Here is an 18,785-nt window from a genome sequence, read left to right as displayed (position 1 = left end):
ACAAAATACCATTATTTTCTCCAACATGTTTGTCACATTCTGTTGTTTTTTTTTTTCTTGACGAAAAATCTGTACTTAGAAGCGATCATCAACAATTTAACGGGTGTAACTTGCAAGATGTTGGCACAATTCCCAGTCAAGATGTTGGTGTCAAGATGTTTTTTGCTTGTTTGTTTGTTTGTTTGTTTTTTCTTAGGAGGGAACGCATCTTCGTGCGGCGATTGTGAGGAAAGAAAAACAAAAACAGGTGGCCTCTTTTTGATCACGACTCTTTCTCCCATATCCTTCTTTCCCACCCCTCCGCTCTCCCCCCTATCAGTTTTCTCTTACTCTATCGTTCTTTTCCCCTCTTGCTCTTTCCTTTTTCTCTACCTCTCTTTTTTTGCTTGCCCCGCTCCTCTTTTTTCTATATCCTCCTTTTCTTCTTTGGCTTCTTTTTCTCCCTCAATCTTCTCTTTTTTCTATATCTTCTTTTTCTTCTCCCTATCCTCTCTTTTTCTATCTTCTTCCCCCTCCCATCTCTTTTTCTATATTTTCTTCTCCCGCTCATCTCTTTTTTATAGGTTCTTCACCCTCTCCTTTCTTTTTCTATATTTTCTTCCCCCTCTCCCCTTTATATCTTCTTCTTCTTCTTCTTCTTCTTCTTCTTCTTCTTCTTCATTTCACGCAAACGACACGCCTGCTGCGTTCGTTTAAAAGTCACTTGGGACAGCAATGTAAGGATTGACATGAATCTTCGAAGCGGGGAGTGGGGGAGAGAAAGGGGGAGCGGTCAATAAATAAGAAACGTCAACAAGACATTTTCTTTTAAGGCTGTGCCATAGTGATGAATGAAAACGTGACCCAAGACTTCAGAGAGAGTGCAACAACTGCAACAGGTGTCTACTTCTTCATTCACGCCCGCAAACATATATTCAATCTTTTTCTTTGTTTTTCAACTGACCATTGTAAACTTAGTTTCACACATTTAAAATATTGGCACTTCTGCATTACACGGACGGCGCCATTTTTTTTTTTTTTTTTTTTTTTTGTGCGTTTCAGTAAACTGTCGCCAGATGGAACTTCTCGGTCAAAGAGCAGACCATATTTTGTTACAGTAACAAATTTACTTTAATTAAAAAAATGTTCCGGAAAAAAAAATCCAAAGTGGCTTAAATTCGAAAAATTTCATTTAAATTATTAAATTGTTTGGAAAAAATCCAATTTTACTTTAAAAAAAAATGTTTCGTGAAACCAAAATCCAATTTTGCTTTAATTCAAAAATTGTTTTATTAAAATTATATTTTCTTACGCAAACTTTTTAATAAATGTTTTTACAATTATATACTGATACATTTTATACAATAAATGGTTTTGGTTTTCAAATATTTTTCTGTTCGGAAAAAAAAAATCTTGTTTGTTATTTATTTGCCAAAAAGAAATTGGGAGTTATCGCCGTCCGTGTAACACAGAAGTGCCAAAATATTAAACACTAAAGCTTCAGCATACACTTGAAACGCCAAAACGAAAACTGATATTTATTTGTAAATGACATCCATTGCAGTATAGTGCGAGATATTCTCTCATCTCGGTTTTGCCCTTAGCAGAATGAATGAAAACAAACAGAAATCACAACAGACTCACCTTTAAACTTCAACGTAAATTTTATTAAAGTAAAAAGATCCAAATTGCAAAAGCCTTCTGCTGTAACAGAGTTGGTAACACCCGTAAGTAGTTCATGGTTTATCTTTGCGGTTACAAGATTCAGTAGTCCACGCTGTTCGAAGAATAGTTGCAACAGGTCGATGAGTTAGCGATGCCTTCCAAGAATGAATGGTGCGACAAAGGGCAGGTCAAAATGTAGGTCTTAATTTCGTCTCTGCTGCACCTAATGTACCAAGACTTGATGCTTCACAAATTTTCACCTTGTTGCATTTGTAAGCAATTGCCATATTCTTTGCCTTGAAACCTTAAACTAAAGACTTCACTGGAACGTGTATTATTTTATTTTTTATTTTTTACTTATTTTGAATATTTTTCTAATCCCATTTTATTCACTTTCGGATCGTTTTATTTTTATCTACTTTTTTAAATCTATCTAGTATTGTTGTCACATCTGGGCAGGAGCTGCTAGAAAGGACTCGTCCTACCTTGATATAGTTCAAAATAGACTTCGTAGCCTCGTAGGAGATGTCCTTTTCTCTTCTCTGCAACCTCTACCTCACAGAAGAGATGTTGCGAGTTTGTCTCTGCTTTATCGTTATTTTCATGACAAGTGCTAGACTGAAAACGCCATCAACAATTCCCCCCCCACTCTTTATCTGTGCCTAAACCTAAACGTAGATTCCATGAACAAAGCTTCTTTCTTAGAACTGCACGCCTGTGGAATTGTCTTCCGTTTTCCTGCTTTCCAGCTGACTACAATCTGATTGTCTTCAAGTCCAACGTAAACAAGTTCTTGATGAGCTGTCCAACTTAAGTTAACAAATTTACCGAATTTCTATTACTAACGATTACTATATTGTTCAATTGACTATTGTACACTCTTAACCCTTATCCTCAAGTGGTCTTTAGGCCTTGATAAGTGGTGATGCTTATGTAAAAAAAAAAAAAATCAATCCCCTATTTACTTTTCTATCTCCTCCCCTTCTTCCTCTACTTTTTCTTCTATCTTCCATATTTTTCCTTTCTTCATTTATTATTGGCTCTTCTTTTATGATTCCAATTATTTCATAGGGGCCTATTTTTTTTGTGTGATATTACTTATATATATATATATATATATATATATATATATATATATATATATACAACCCTTCCGATTTACCTTTATATGGTGTACCTATTTTTACGTATTACTTTTGACCATTTTATCCTTCATTCTCATTTCATTTTTGAATGTCATTAAGCCAGTTTTTCTGTATTTGCATTTTGTATAATTCTGACGCTTCCCCTCTTCTGATGAGAAGCATTTAGCTTTGAAATGCTATGGTGTTTAAAATGCTTGAAACGCTATGGCATTTAAAGAGTTTTTTTTTGTTTTTTTTTTTTTCTTAAATTTCCCCTTAACTTTTTCGGCGCTTCTACACTATCAGGACGAAATTTCGGAAATCGTAAAACTGAATTTCACACGAAAACAATGGTATTTACCTATTCCTCGTATTTTTAAAGATGATTATATCCAAAAACTACGAAAATCGATAAGGTAGAAAATTACCTTTTTTTTTCTTCAATGTAAAAGAGAAACAGATTTTGCCAGTCGAAATAATGATGAACACCACAAAAGTTTAATTTCACAATAATAAAAACTCGCTCGAAAAAAAAAAAGAAAAAAAAAAAAAGAAAAAAAAAAAAGAAAAAAAAAATTCAGTCGTCATTTTTATAAACAAGTTAAGAATGGAGCCGGGGCGCTAATTCAACCTAACAATTTTCTAATTATAACTGGGAACCATTTTTTAAGGGCGGGGGGGGGGGTTGTAAACACAGACATGTTTTAACAATTTTTTGTTTCCGTTTGACTGAAAAAAAAAACGAAACAAAAGACAAAAACAGCAACAACAACAACAACAACAACAACAAACAAACATTTTATAGTTAACAACAAAGCAAAACAACTTAGTATGCACTGGAAATGTATTTAAATCTAAAAAAAAAAATATATATCGTTTACAAATATTTCAGTCACCCGAATTCAATGCTCGGGTTTGTATAGATAGATTCGAAAAAGTTGTCACAAAACAAATATAGAACAAATAAATCTTATCAAAGGCAAGATAAGTTACTTTTCTACCCAACTGGATTTGTTTTTAGTGTTTATATTTAATGTAACATGTTTATTCAGCTCGAAAAACATACAGTGTATTGGAAAATTTTAAATGGCGGCCGACTCTCTCTTGGAGACGGTAAGTTTGGGAAAAGGAGTAATAAATAAAAAAAACAGTCAAAATACTGTTAAAACCCCGCCGAATATATATCAGCCTATGTCACGGTAACATATATTGAGCGAGTTTCTAACAGTATTTTGTCTGATTTTTTTTATTTATAACTCATTTTCCCAAACTTACCGCCTCAAAGAGAGAGTCGGCTGCCATTTTAAATTTTTCAATACATCGGTAAACACTGTATGTTTTTCGAGCTGAATAAACATGTTACATTAAATATAAACACTAAAAACAAATCCAGTTGGGTAGAAAAGTAACTTATCTTGCCTTTGATAAGATTTATTTGTTCTATATTTGTTTTGTGACAACTTTTTCGAATCTATGTGTACAGTAAAACAAACCCACTACTCTCTCTCTCTAAAGATCGTATGTCTCTGGTTATGTCTGTCTGTTTATCCGTTCGTTCGCCCGTCCGTCTCTCTCTCTCTCTCTCTCTCTCTCTCTCTCTCTGCATGCTTTATTCTCTTTCTTTCTTCCTTTCCTTTATCTATGCTTCGTTCTCTCTCTCTCTCTCTCTCTCTCTCTTTATACTTCGTTCTCTCGTTTTATTTATGTATGTTTTATGTATTTTCTCTCTCTCTCTCTCTCTCTCTCTCTCTCTCTCTCTCTCTCTCTCTCTTTCGTTTTCTTTATTTATGTACGATTTATGCACGCTTCGTTCTTTCTCTCATGCACACAAACGAATCCAGGAAAATCTGTTGCCGCGTTGTATGAGATTCCTAATCGTTCACGTTTTCGCCTTTTTCTGGTGCGACTGCACCGAGACAATCATAAACGCCGTTAAAAGACGAGTCTTTTAAACTCGCTCGAGACCGTAAATGCACACAACGATCGAATTTAAGTGCGCGGGGCAACGAGGGGTGGAGAATAGAAGAAGACGCAACCCGTATACACGCAAATGACGAGTAGTTTGCAGGGTTATTCGCTGTGAAGTGAAGTGGGGAGGGGGAGGGGGATGAAGACATGTTGTTGCTCACGTTTCTGTAAAAACCGCCGAGCTGCCTTCACTGGTACGGAGGTAGAACTAAGCATACTGAATTTAAAACCTCCACCAACGCACACACGTTAAACCTGACATATGGGACAAAAAGGAGAAAGTAGCAACCTTAGTTGAAGTCAGTGTCCTCCAATAATGCTGGCTTAAACAAAGCCGAGAGAGAGAGAGAGAGAGAGAGAGAGAGAGAGAGAGAGAGAGAGAGAGAGAGAGAGAGAGATCACAAAATACGAAAGTCATATGTACAACAGAAAAAAAAAAGAAAAAAGGAAACTGGAATTTTTAGGAAGATCACTATCAGTCAAGAGTAACTCGACTCATGAAAATGAGTTTCAAAAACTACCTGGCGAATATACCGGGTGAACTAAGCGCAAGAGAAATACAAACAATTGCACTTTAAAGGGGCGGTTAGAATCTTAAAAAGATCTATTGGTTGGAGTGTCTAAAATAGCGGGTGAATATCTGGCATTTGTTAGGATGTCCCGTCCCCAACAAAGACACCAAGAACATTCTTGAACTCTCATTTTTTTTCTAGTATGTGGTCTCACACATACACTCACTCCACTCATACAGTTCAGAGATGCACACATTCACTCAAAACAAAGGCACAGTAGTATATACATAAACGTCTGTAATGCCTATTCCATTTACGCACACGACATCAGCTGAAATAAACATGTGTACTCGATCTCTCCTTACAAGACAAAATACTTTCTTTCACCAAGACTTGAATTCTTATTCTTTCTGAACTCTTTATCTTTCGCTGTCTTAATAAGTTGTTAATAAAAAAAAAAATAATGATTTTGTATGGACATACTTTTTCATTTTTTTTTTTATTACCTTTCTCTCACAATATGATCTTTTTATATTACCTTTCTCTCAACAATATGAGCAGCAGATAATATGGTATAATCACGTTGACTCACCAGGTCACTGAAGTTAAGAAATGATTAGCCTAGTCAGTACCACATGGGTGATCATTTGGGAGTACTAGGCACTGTACGTACTGTGCCGAGGCGTAGAAATTTCCAGGGTAATATCTGGGGGGGAGAGGAGGCGTTTAAGCCACTGGGACAGATGCACCCTCAATCTTCGTTAAGACATGCATCTAGAAGAAAGAACTGATGTACAACCAGAGGTCCACTGCCTGTTGTGTCTTCTACAGGCAAGCAGTTCTAGGAAAGAAACTTTGTTCATGGGATTGCAGAACATAAAACCTGAGGTCTACTGTCTGCTCTGCCTTGTGGCAGCCATTGCACCGACTGAGATTAGCAGTTATATCAAAAGGTGTGGTTGGTCTCTGCACAAAGCCTTCACCACTATAAACAAATCATCTGTGATGAATTCATGTCAGGCCAGCTGCAGTATTTTTTTTTTTTTTTTACATAGGCGTCACCACTTATCAAGGCCGATAGGCCACTCAAGGATAAGGGTTACAGAGTGTACAGCAGTCAAAAGGACAATATAGTAATCGATAGTAATGGAAGTTCGGTAAATTTGCTAACTTAAGTGGAACGGCTCATCAGAAACTTGTTCACGTTGGACTTGAAGACAACCATATTATAGACAGCTGGAAAGCAGGAAAACGGAAGACAATTCCACAGGCGTGCAGTTCTAAGAAAAAAGCTTTGACCATGGTATCTATGTTTAGGTTTAGGTACAGATAACGAGTGGGGGGAATTATTGATAATGTTTTCAGCTAGACAAGTGTTTCTTGTGAAAGTTTGGCGAGGGGGGGGCATAGATTGAAGCTCAGTTGAACACTTTCCATGAAAATAACGATAAAGCAGAGATAAACTCGCAATATCTCTTCTGTGATAATGGTAATAGAATTGCTTGTGGGATCCTGTTTGAGCCACATTTCCCCTTTTTTTTTTTGGTTGTACAAAATTAGATGTTATATTCTATTCTCGCTCATTGATGTTGTCAGTCTAATAAACATGAATTCAGCCGCCAGCGATCGATTTAGGCCAGCTACAATCTCTATGTATAACCATGCCAGCGCTTCCAACGACAGCCTTATCCCATTCACATGGACTGTCTTTTCTTCCACGTCTTATTCTGACAGTGTTAATACAAGGTGTCCAAAAAATCACTGAAGGGTTGAAAATCTTTGTCATTTTACCATTAATGACTTTATTTATTTATTTTTCTCTATTTCAGATATTTTACAGATAATATTCTGGAAATTAATCATGTAAGTCTAGCATTGAACAACATACGCAAGTTGTGAAATTGGTTTAGCAAAATCAGAGATCAATTTTTTTGACCCAAATAGCCTATCGACGGCATTTTCTTGTAAGAGATATCGCAAGTCACAACACAGTTCGAAACATTGTGCGCCGATTTGAAGATCAAGGAGCTGCACTTGATCTTCCACGGGCCGGCAGACCTCGAAACGCCATCACGAATGAAAACAGGGAAAGAGTGCGAAATAAGGGAGTTAGATCACAATCCAGAGATTCTGCAATCTGTCATGAATAATGTTTTGGAAAGAGCACAACTATGGGAAACATTTAAAAGATATTATTTTTCATAAATAAAGATTGTTTGCATTTTGCATTTTTTAAGAAAAAAATTCCCAATGTTTTAGTCAGATTGTGTTAAAATTACAGAAAGAGGTCATCAAAAATAAAGAATCTATTATAAATTCATTTCATTTGCATTTAAAAAAAAGATACCGAGTCGGATTTTTATTTTATTTATTTATTTTCGTTCCTTTGTGTCGAAGTCTCAGACAACACGTGGGGTGGGTCCAAGTGGTCGAAATGTAACGACACATATAAAGTATAATGACTTTGTAACTCTAGCTTCCCGAAATTTGTCATTTAGTCCTCACATTCCATCAGCGATATTTCTGACAAAGAGGAAAGAATTGCCGTTTTCTATCTATTAGAATCTATTCCATCTAACACTTATCGTTGACAAGTTTTTGACTGTTTTTTTTTTTTTCTTCTTGTTAGCTCCTTACATCAAGTGGCCCCATGCATTGTCTGGAGCGATTTCCATTTAAAAAAAGATTTCTTCATTCGTTGTCTTCACAATTTTCTTGATTAATCAATCGCAAGGATCCCACGTTTTCAGCCGCCAACTGTTCTCAATACCTTTGAAGTCTACCCACTTTTTGTGGACCACCTAATCTCTGTTAAAACAATTTTCCTTGGATATTCTGAAGACATCGTTTGAAAATGTTGATCGATGATTGCGTGATACTATGGACCTGCCCCCCCCCCAAAAAAAAGATGCTAGAAAGTAAAAAAAAAATTAAAAAAAAAGATAAAAAGAAAGTAAAAATTATAAAAAGATCAAATATGTTTAGTAGCAGAACAGAAATATACGAAATGAAGTTAATTTTGTATTGTCTAAACTCGTGCCTCATCTAGTGAAAGTGTATGCAGAATGTATATACGTTTGTATATATGTGTCAAAGTCATCAATATGACGTGTGTATATGCGTGTGTTCGTCTAATCTAGTTTTTCTATTGTTTGCTGAATTGATGCGTGTATAGCACATATGACAACAGATCCAGTTTAACAAAAGATATGTAACATTTACAACAGAAACGGACAAATAACAATTCTTTGGGGTTGTAACATCGGACCAATCGGAGAAACATATCTGGTCCGTATTTGATCTTGTTTGACAGATCCTCCGAAAAGCTGCAAAGAAGATCTATCCTAAAGAATCAACAACTTTCGGGTTGTCTTTTCAGTAACTTTATTTACCGATGTTTCCCATTGCAAAGCTGTAATACTGGTCCTAGACGAACGCATTCTGATCTCTACTGGGAATCATCACCGTCTATGGATCGTCTTTTACCCTCTCTCAATTGACTGCCTCTGCTCTCTCTCTCACCCTTGACTAACTATGATGCATATTTTTCAAGCTCTATCCTAAGTTCACATCACTTTAAGTGGCCTCTACATAAGACTACGTCAGACTGTAGAGGTCAAACCTATTTTTAACTTATTGTTTGTTCTAACAGTCTTATTTATTAAAACATTTTAACATAAATAATTTATCTGTAAATATTTAAGTTAAGTTTAGGTTGAGAGATGATGATCAGTTTGTGTGCAAGATATGTAAGACAATGGAGAGATGGATGATAATTCAGATGTGAAGAAAGTATATTTGGATGGTAAAGATGTTAAAGTTGTCGAGAAGTTTTGCTACCTTGGTATAACATTGGAGCACAGGGTGGAACAGGTGTTAGTGTGATTACGATCACAAGGATTGGGTATAGATCAATAAGTTTAACAAACGTCTGTCATCATGAACAAATAACCATTGTCGACTAAGGGAACACACTATCAGGCATGTGTATGCAGTGTGGTGATTTATGGAAGTGAAACTTGGCCAGTGAGAGTTGAGGGTGTGTTGCATAAATAGAAATAATATGAGAATGATATACAATTGATGTGTAATGCAAGTCTTAAAGACAGGCTTTAGATTTGATGAACTCAGATGTGGAGAAATGTATATTTGACGTTTTTGAAAAATCTTGCTATCCTGATTCTAGCATTAGATTACAGAAAGGAGTGATGGCAACAATTAAAAGTGAATGAAGCAATTTCAATCACCTCCATCATTACTAGGGCTCTGACAACAGAATATTCTTATCACTGTTTTGACTCTCGAGTATATATTCTACACAGTTAGACACAGTTAATCAACCGAGAACCACATCACTCTATATAAAAGCATATAAGATATGAACAGATACACACTCGAGCTGAAATGAAAAGAATATGCTGTTGTCTTAGCCCTAATCATTACTAACCAGCAGAGAGTTATCATATCTGAGCTTCACATTTTACATAAATTTCCATTGGAAAGTTTTTTTTTTTTTACTAACAAAACTTTGTAATTGATTATGAAACCAGTACTCATAACACTAGCAGGAAGACCCGACGTTGCCTGGGATTAAACAAGGATCAACGAATGTTCCACACCATATTTTTATTGTCACCAAAATCGATGGAATTGCCGAATTTTTCAATCAAATCAATTGATTGCTTTAAATGTGGATCGACTGCAGTGCATCAGGAAGATGCTTTTTGATACAAAACCTCATCTAAGAACACTCCTCGACACATTAAGTGAACTTTTTTTTTTTTTTACAAGGGAATCACCACTTATCAAGGTCCAGAGGCCACTCGAGGATAAGGGTTAAAGAGTGTACAGTGGTCAAAAGGACAATATAGTAATCATTAGAAGTGTAACTTTGGTCAATTGGATTAAGAGGAACGATTCATCAAGAACTTGTTCACATTGGACTTGAAGACGGCCATTTTGTAATCAGCTGGAAAGGAGGGAAACAGAAGAGAGTTCCACAGGTGAGCAGTTCTAAGAAAGAAGTTTTGTTCATGGAATTAACGTTTAGGTTTACGCACAGATAAAGAGTGGGGGAAAATATTGATAGTGCTTACAGCCAGACGAGTGTTTCTCATGAATGTTTGGCAAGGGAGAACCATAGATTGGAGCTCAGACGAGCACTTGCCACGAAAATAATGATAAAAACAGAGACAGACTCGCAACGTCACTTTAGTGAGAAAGAGATTGCAAGGAAGAGAAAAGGGCATCTTCCACTAGTCTATTCTGAACTCTGTAAAGGCAGGATATAAAAATCGGCCCAATTGTTTCGGAGTTCATAGAAAACAAACCCACTCTCTCTCTCTCACACACACACACACACACACACACACAGACAAAGTGCCTTTTATACATAAGCAGAAATGTTAAAAATGACAAATTATTCTAAAGGAGACTAAAAAAAATTAGAAAAAAAAAAAAATTTTAATTCCTGGAATTTTAAGAAAACTCAGGACACTTCCAGAATATGATAAGCTTCAAATCATTTTTTTAACAAAGGAGGTAACCGCTATATAAGGCTCAAAGGTCACTCGAGGATAAGAATTAATGAATGTCAGGTGGTCGGTGAAACAACACCATAATGATCAGTAACGGGGGAACTAGGTAAAGATTTTATCATTTCAGAGGACAGCTCAAGAATTTGTTCACATTAGACTTGAAAACAGCCATGTTATAATCAGCTGGGAAGCAGCTCTACGGTATTGTATACTACAGATGGGTAGTTCCAGGAAAGAAAGTTTGCTCATTAAATTTTCATTTGTTTTTTTATCTATTGCCAAAACTGTTCATGCAATCAAATAGGTCGTGCATAAGCAGGGGAAGGTGTGTCAGAAATCTCGTGAAAAATATTGAATAATTCCACCCTCGTCTTTCCAAGCTTATAACTCCTCGAAAAATGTAATTCAAGCCCTAATTTTTTTTTTTTCAATTAAAGGAGCAAGGACCAAGGTTTCATTAAAAAACAAAAAAACAAAAAAAAAAAAAACAAAAAAGAAAAAACAAACAACGTGTTTTTTTAAAAAAAAAGGTTTTAAACTTCGGACTTTACAGGTAAATTTCTAAAAAAAACACTACTTTTTTGTTTTAAATTTGAATATATTATTTATTGATCTTTTATCTTCAATTTGTGATATATAAAACTTTGGTGGGTAAATTAATTATTTACTTTTTAATAGACATTTGAAAATGGGGGGGGGGCGTGAATATAAAAAAAACCCGTTTGTCTAAAATATTATATTCGGTTTATTGGAAAGAGCATAAAATTTCACATTGACCCTGAAAATATCGTAAAAATTGAATCAATAGAAAAATTGATAGATTTTTAAAGTTTAAAAATTGAAAAATACTGAGCTCGTAAAATTCAATTAATTTCATTACTGTTTAAAAAAAAAAATTCTATTACTTTTAAAACAACTTTAATAGTTTATTTTGGAAGTATAATCCATAAAGAAAATAAACAAACCACTTTTAAAAGAGAAATTACGAGTTTTTCATATTTTATTCGCAGTTTCGTGTTAGAGGTGTCAAAAATTCCTACAAAAATTCTGGGGTTTGTATTACTGTACACAGATTCGAAAAAATTATCAAAAAACAAATATATAACAAATAAATGTTATCAAAGGCAAGATAAGTTACTTTTCTACCAAACTGGATATAATTTTCGTGTTTTTATTACATTTAACATGTTTATTCAGCTCGAAAAGCATACAGTGTTTACCGATGTATTGGAAAATTCAAGATGGCGGCCGATTCTCTCTTTAACACGGTAAGTTTGGAAAAAGGTGTAATAAATAATAAACTAGACAAAATACTGTTAGAAATTCGCTCAATATATGTTACCGTGACATAACTTGACATATATTCGGTGGTTTTTAATAGTATTTTGTCTAGTTTATTATTTATAACACCTTTTCCTGAACTTACCGTGTTAAAGAGAGAATCGGCCGCCATCTTGAATTTTCCAATACATCGGTAAACACTGTATGCTTTTCGAGCTGAATAAACATGTTAAATTGAATAAAAACACGAAAATTATATCCAGTTTGGTAGAAAAGTAACTTATCTTGCCTTTGATAACATTTATTTGTTATATATTTGTTTTTTGACAACTTTTTCGAATCTATGTGTACAGTAATACAAACCCAAATTCTGATACACCCAGGTAAGAGTATCTGGAAATCACAACATCAAAATAAAAACAACAAAAAGCTTTTTATATATATATTTTTATTTATTACAAGAATCTCAAAAGGGTCAACCATTCTCTAATGAATGGAATTCTAAGAATCGATGAATCCGATTTTTCATACAAATTGAGAATCAGACAAGTTTCACTCGTAGATAAATAATTACCCAGGAATTTTTGGGTGCACTTCTACGTTTTATTTACAAAAAAAAATTAAACAAATAAAAATAAAAACACTTTTTTTTTTTTTTAAATCATGGTAAATATGTAAAGAATGACATGGGATTTAAAAACAAAATAATAGGGGAGAAACAAGAATAAAAATGAGGAAAGAAAAAGGAAAAACGAGAAAAATTTAAAAAAAAGAAAGAAAAGATAAAAGGAGGAAAAGGAAAAATAGAAAAAGAAAAAAAAGGTAAGAGTGAAGAAAAAAAAAGGAAATTAAAAAAAAAAAAGGGGAAGAAAAAGACAAGGAAACCAAAAGAAGAAAAAGACAAAAAAATATTTACCACTGGACTGAAAAGAACGTGAAACATTCTAATACATTCAGTTGGTCAAAACTCTCACATTAAATACTTATGGAGAGTTATAAAATAAGGGTTGTGTTAAGCTACTAAGACAAAAAGACAATACAACAGGGTGATAATTATCTGAAGAATTGATTTTTTTTTAAAGTAACAATTTTCATAAATGTTTGAAAAGATGACAAGTTAAATCCCCATGAAATTCTTGACATAAGATCCAAGAAAAAAAAACAAAAAAAAACTAAAAAATAAAAATAAAAAAAAAACTGACCTCATATTTCTGATTGATAATTTACTTAAAAGTCAGACAAAAAGTATCAAGGAAAAAAATCTTTGATAAACACTATTTACAACGATCCGATTGGATGAAATCTGAAAATGTATGAAACAGGAAGTTGGGCATGAGGTCACGTGACACTTCTTGCGAGTTCTTTGAAAAACAAACTTAGATTGTTGGAATTGCAAATAGTTCGTGGATGGCAAAAAGAAAGTGATACGCTTAAAGAAATTAATCTGGTTTAAAATACTTTTGAACATACAAATTCTTCCAGTTTTTTTTTTTTTTTTTTTTTTTAATATTTTTATTAAAGAAAAATAAATGTTTATTTTTATTTTAATGTTTTCCTTTTTTTTTTTCTTTTTTTTTTTTTTACAAAAATTCTTTGTGCATTTTGGCAAGAATGAAAGCCTTTTTTGTTTGCATTTCAAGATTTTCGAGAGGGCCGGGAGGATGGAGTGAAAAAAAAAAAAAAATACAAAACAAATTTTAAATCTTGTGATAGAAGTCATGATACCAAATGCATTGTTAAGGTTAAAGATGTAAAGAAACTATTTTTGTCCAAAAAGCATAACAGTTGCGATATATAAATACTTGGTCATTTTTCGTCACTTTCGCATTAAATAATGTTTTTTTTGTTTGTTTGTTTTTTTGCTTTATTTTACGGCATATCAACACTTTTTGAGTTATTTAATGTTGAATCCAGTAACTTCGGAAAAAAGTTTTTATGCTTCAAGTTATTTATATCTTTCAATATTTATTCATGGAGTTTGGTTTGCTTATTTTGTTTTATGGCATATCAACCCTTTTTGGGTTATGTAGTGCCGAAACCAGGCATTTTAGAAAACGTTTTTATACTTCAAGTTCTTGATATCTTTAAATATTTATTCATGATGTTTGGTTTGATTGTCCTTTGTTTACGGTTTTTTTTTTTTAATACGAAAATTGTTGTTTTTTACTTTACAGGACATGATTGAGTTTTGCAAACAGAAAAAAAAAATAAAATAAACAATAACATTAATGTTTGCTGCATTTTAGGTCAGAAAGCCAGTATCTTCAGTCTGCCTGATCTGGTAGCATTGGGATTAAATTTTGGGACTTCTTGACACCACAACAGGCTCTAAAAAACTAGGATGATGATGATGTGGTGAATAAATAATTTCATATTATCTGCATTGTTCTCATCTTGAGGATCATTTTTACAACGTTTTGGTTGATGTAACCTTCGACCTTCTTCAGGTGTATCTTTGTCGAATTCAGGAATTTTAACAGAATTTAGACCAGAACCCTTTATTTAATTCACAAGGGTAACATGTTCTCGTTCTGTCAGCCATGACCGTATAAAGGTCCTAAGTAATTCGCAATTGTAGTTTTCAGTTGCCCACACTGAAAATTCCGCAAGGACCCATGGCACAGTGGTTAGAGTACTTGGAAAAATCAATTGTGAAAGTGATATTCTCCTGAAGGTTGAAGGTTCAATTCTCACTGTGGGCAACCAAAACCTACAATTGCAAATCACTCAGGACCTCTACACAGTCGTGGCTGACAGAATGAGAACATGCAACCCCGTGAAGTAAATAATGGGTTCTGTTCGAAACTGTCCAGATTCACAAGATCAACAGAAATATTCCTGCATTTGACAAGATATGCCTGAAAAAGGTCGGAGGTTACATCCAACGAAACGTTGTGAAAATCACACTCAAAATGAGAACAGTAGTTCGAATAATCCAAATAATACGAATAACCAATCCTCATCTCAAAAAATAGAAACGTAATAAATAATTTGAAAAATGAAAATCTTGGTCAACAAGGAAGTCAAAATGAAGAGATAACAAATATGCATGTAGGGGAAAGAAAGGGTTTTTGATGAAACGAAAGTCACCTAACTCCTCTACCGCTTATAGGAATCGTTTGAAGTGTTCCTATTGACTTTGCCTCCCCCATAAGGGCAGAGTTAGACACCAAGGTCGTTTTTTAATGTGGAGAAAAGGAACAAAAATTTGAAATTGTCTTAGTTGGGAAGGATTTATCCTCCACTAACCAAAGAACAAAAAATTGGAGTGTAGCATCAGAACAGATACTTCACTCTGATCCTGGCCCGGAGAATCATTAACGTTTTCAGAGACAACTGTCATAAGAGAGAAAAAAGGAAGACAAGAGAAAAGAAAGAGAAGGAAAAAAAAAAAGCAAGAGGAAGAATAAATAAAATCTAGCCAAATAACGAAATTAGCATGATTTGGCAGAAATCAGCCTTTTTGTACTTATTAAAAAAATTGATGTCGACTAAAAAAAAAAAAAAAAAAAAAAAAAAAAAAAATGGAGGGGTTTAGTGATTTAAGCAGATATCCACTTTTTCAAGATTTAAAAAAAAAAAGAAAGCGAAATTCTGCTAAAAAAAAAAAACACAAAAAACTTGCATCTCTAAAGATCTAAAAAAAAAAAAAAAAAAAAAAAATTTTTTTTCCTTTATTAAAAAAACAAAAACATCCATGACGAAACAAAAATATTATATTCCAAAAATCATGTCAATTGATCATGTAGTTGTACCGATATAAAGAAAAAAAAAAGCTTTTTTATTTGTTTTACATAAGCATTTACATGTTGCTACACATTCATGAGCATGTTTCGGTCAACCAGTTATAAGTAACCAGAGACCTCTTCAGGCTTATGTATATTGTTTATATAAAAGTACAGTTCATAATTGTATAAGTAATATCGCCTGAAGGTCTCTAGTTACTTGTAACTAGCTGACCGAAACATGTTCATGAACGTGTCGCGACATTAATGCTTATATAAAACAAATAAAAAAGCATATCTTGGCATACTTCGGTATTGGACACTCTTGTATGAACCTCATTAAACATTCATTAGTTGCTTCACCTCTAAAATATTAACCATGGAATCATATCCATATTAAAAAGCAAAACATATCTGAAGAAAGCCGGATATAATATGAGGTCAGGATTTTTTTTTTTTAATTAAATAATTAAAAATAAAAAAAAAAGGAGAAATACTTCGGAGTTATTTTGTTTTCACTGAAAGAACGCAAACATGAAATTTATACATGAAAGTAGAACGAAGTTTGCAGAATTGCAGAGTTCAATTGATAAAGATTAAATTATTCTAATTTTTATCAGCTTAGATCATTTCTTTACTGGCAAATTGAAACCATCTTATTCATTTGGAAAACTGCTTCGTGTTTATCACAATCTTTATTTAGAAAAAAAAAAAATGGAGGGGGTAATCATTACTGTTAGTGACAAAGAGAAATTTTAAAAGGAAATACTGTTGAGAAATTAGTCAAAAATAATGGATTTTGGTTCACCTAATCCAGCAGTTCCCAGCCCTTTTACTTTTGTTTATCTGCACCCTTCAAAAAATTTTCCCTCAAGCGTCGCCTACTCCCCCAAATTTATATTGGACTCAAAGATGAGTGTTGCAACTTTTGACTAATATTTTATCAAAAGAAAATCGTAAATTTATTATTAGGATGGCTGATAAAAGACAATCGAAACTAACGGGCACTGTATGAATATGGGAAAGAGAAAAATCCTCAGTTGTCGACGATGTTCCAAAGCTGATCGAAAAGAGCAAACATCCGTGTAGAGCGCGTCATAAGGTGTTGGTTGTAACTCCGTACAATGCACATCATGAACTTGGCAAGAAGGGCCGACTCGTGGGCGATACCAGCTTCAGATACAAGCATTGCCTGGGTTTGACACTCACAAAAACCACCTCTTTTTCTATCACTGGAAAGAGGGGGGAGCTGTTATGACGTCACAACTGATAGGATGAGGTTGACATGGAAGTTTAAAGAACTCCTCCCATCCTTACATACTGAGACGTCTCCCTACACAACAGAGGATACTTCTACAATTCCTGTGCGAGGAGTGTTCTTCTCTATGCCAGTAAGACATGGTCTATCACGTCTGAGGATATTGCCAGATTAAACCGTAGTGACTATGCCATGATCCACTGGATCTGTGCCTCAGAACCCTTTGACAGTGGCCCTATACATTTGTTGAGCTCTAGACTGAGTTTAGTCAGTGTCGAGGAGGTTCTTTGGTTGAGCAAGCTGCGCTGGTATGGTCACTTTTGGCGCATGGATTGTAGTGTGTGGCCAAGAAAAATTGGGAGCATCGTCATCCATGGCTCTTATCCTCAAGGCCGCCCAAAAAAGATAAACCAACTGCATCAATGAGGATTTGAAGAGCACCGATCTGAAACCAGAACAAGCAATGGATCGCGAGTGGTGGCGAATGAATATCGGACCTGGTCGACATGCAGAAGTTTGAACCCTCAGACACAGAGAAAATAGGGAATAAAAACCGACAAGTAAGTATTCTTTAATAAAATTTGCAAGGAAAATTACATATGTAGCCAAGAAACAAATGCTGAATTAATATTGGAATTAACCTTAAAAAACAATGTTTTACTTGAAATAGTGTTAATAGCTAAGTAGCAATAACAAGTACAATATAGTACAAAGACTAGTTTTCAAATGCTTAGAAAATTTAACTTTTTTTCTAAATAATAGCTACAAAAAAAATCAAACATGGAGTAGACAACAATGCAAGGACTGCAAGAGTACAAAGCAAATACTCTTTTTTGTGTATTGTTTAGATTAATGATGAGATGAATTATCCGATTAGTGTTATCTGCACAACATTTCAGTCAATATAACCTCTGACCTTCGTTAACTTTTTTTTTTTTTTTAATTACATTTTCACCCCAAACAAGGTACAGTGCCACTTTGATGTAGGGGGCTACTATCAGGGACATAAGTTGAAGGGATACTATGTAGGGAGTTGAGGAGCAAAATGCCTGTTCACATTACACTTGAACTTTTGCATGTCAGTACAGTTGAGGAAGCAGGAACCCAGAAGGGAATTCCAAAGTCTAGCAGTTCTGGGGAAGAAACTATTAGAGTAGAAGGTTTTTTTACATATATGTATCTCTACTGTGTAGGGGTGGGACTTTGTTGCTTGCTGGGTTTGTCGGGGGTATTTACGTCGAGGGAGTACAAGGGCTGTAGTTTGTCGGAGCATCCATCACTGAAATACTTGTAAAACAGGTAGAGGAATGCAACATTTCATCGATGGGACAGAAGTTGAAGCTTAGATGACAGTTCAGGAACCATCAGGTTGGCGACTCTTTTTTTAACCCTGTCAAGGAGTGAGAGACTAGTAGCAGATGAACCAGTAATCATAATAAGTAAAAATTATACCCTCTAGGATTCCCTGATAAATAAATTATATTTATGATCCATGTAAACTTACTTCCAACTAGATCCAAAAGTTCAAAACCTTAACATGCAGAGCTACCCCTTTTTCCCTGTGAAAACATGACAATTTTTTTTACACCTGATGAAGGTTACATCGACCGAAACGTTGTGCAGTCACTCAAGATGAGAACAATAGTCCTAATGATCTAAATAAGACAAACATTCATGACTCATCGGAAAAATTCAGAATTCTATTTTTTATCTAAACTTTTCTCGCATGCCCTGAA

The sequence above is a fragment of the Euprymna scolopes genome, chromosome 21, assembly GCF_053919585.1.
Source record: "Euprymna scolopes isolate OS-2025 chromosome 21, ASM5391958v1, whole genome shotgun sequence".
Lineage (NCBI taxonomy): Eukaryota > Metazoa > Mollusca > Cephalopoda > Sepiida > Sepiolidae > Euprymna > Euprymna scolopes.
Note: the sequence above shows the minus strand (reverse complement) of the source record.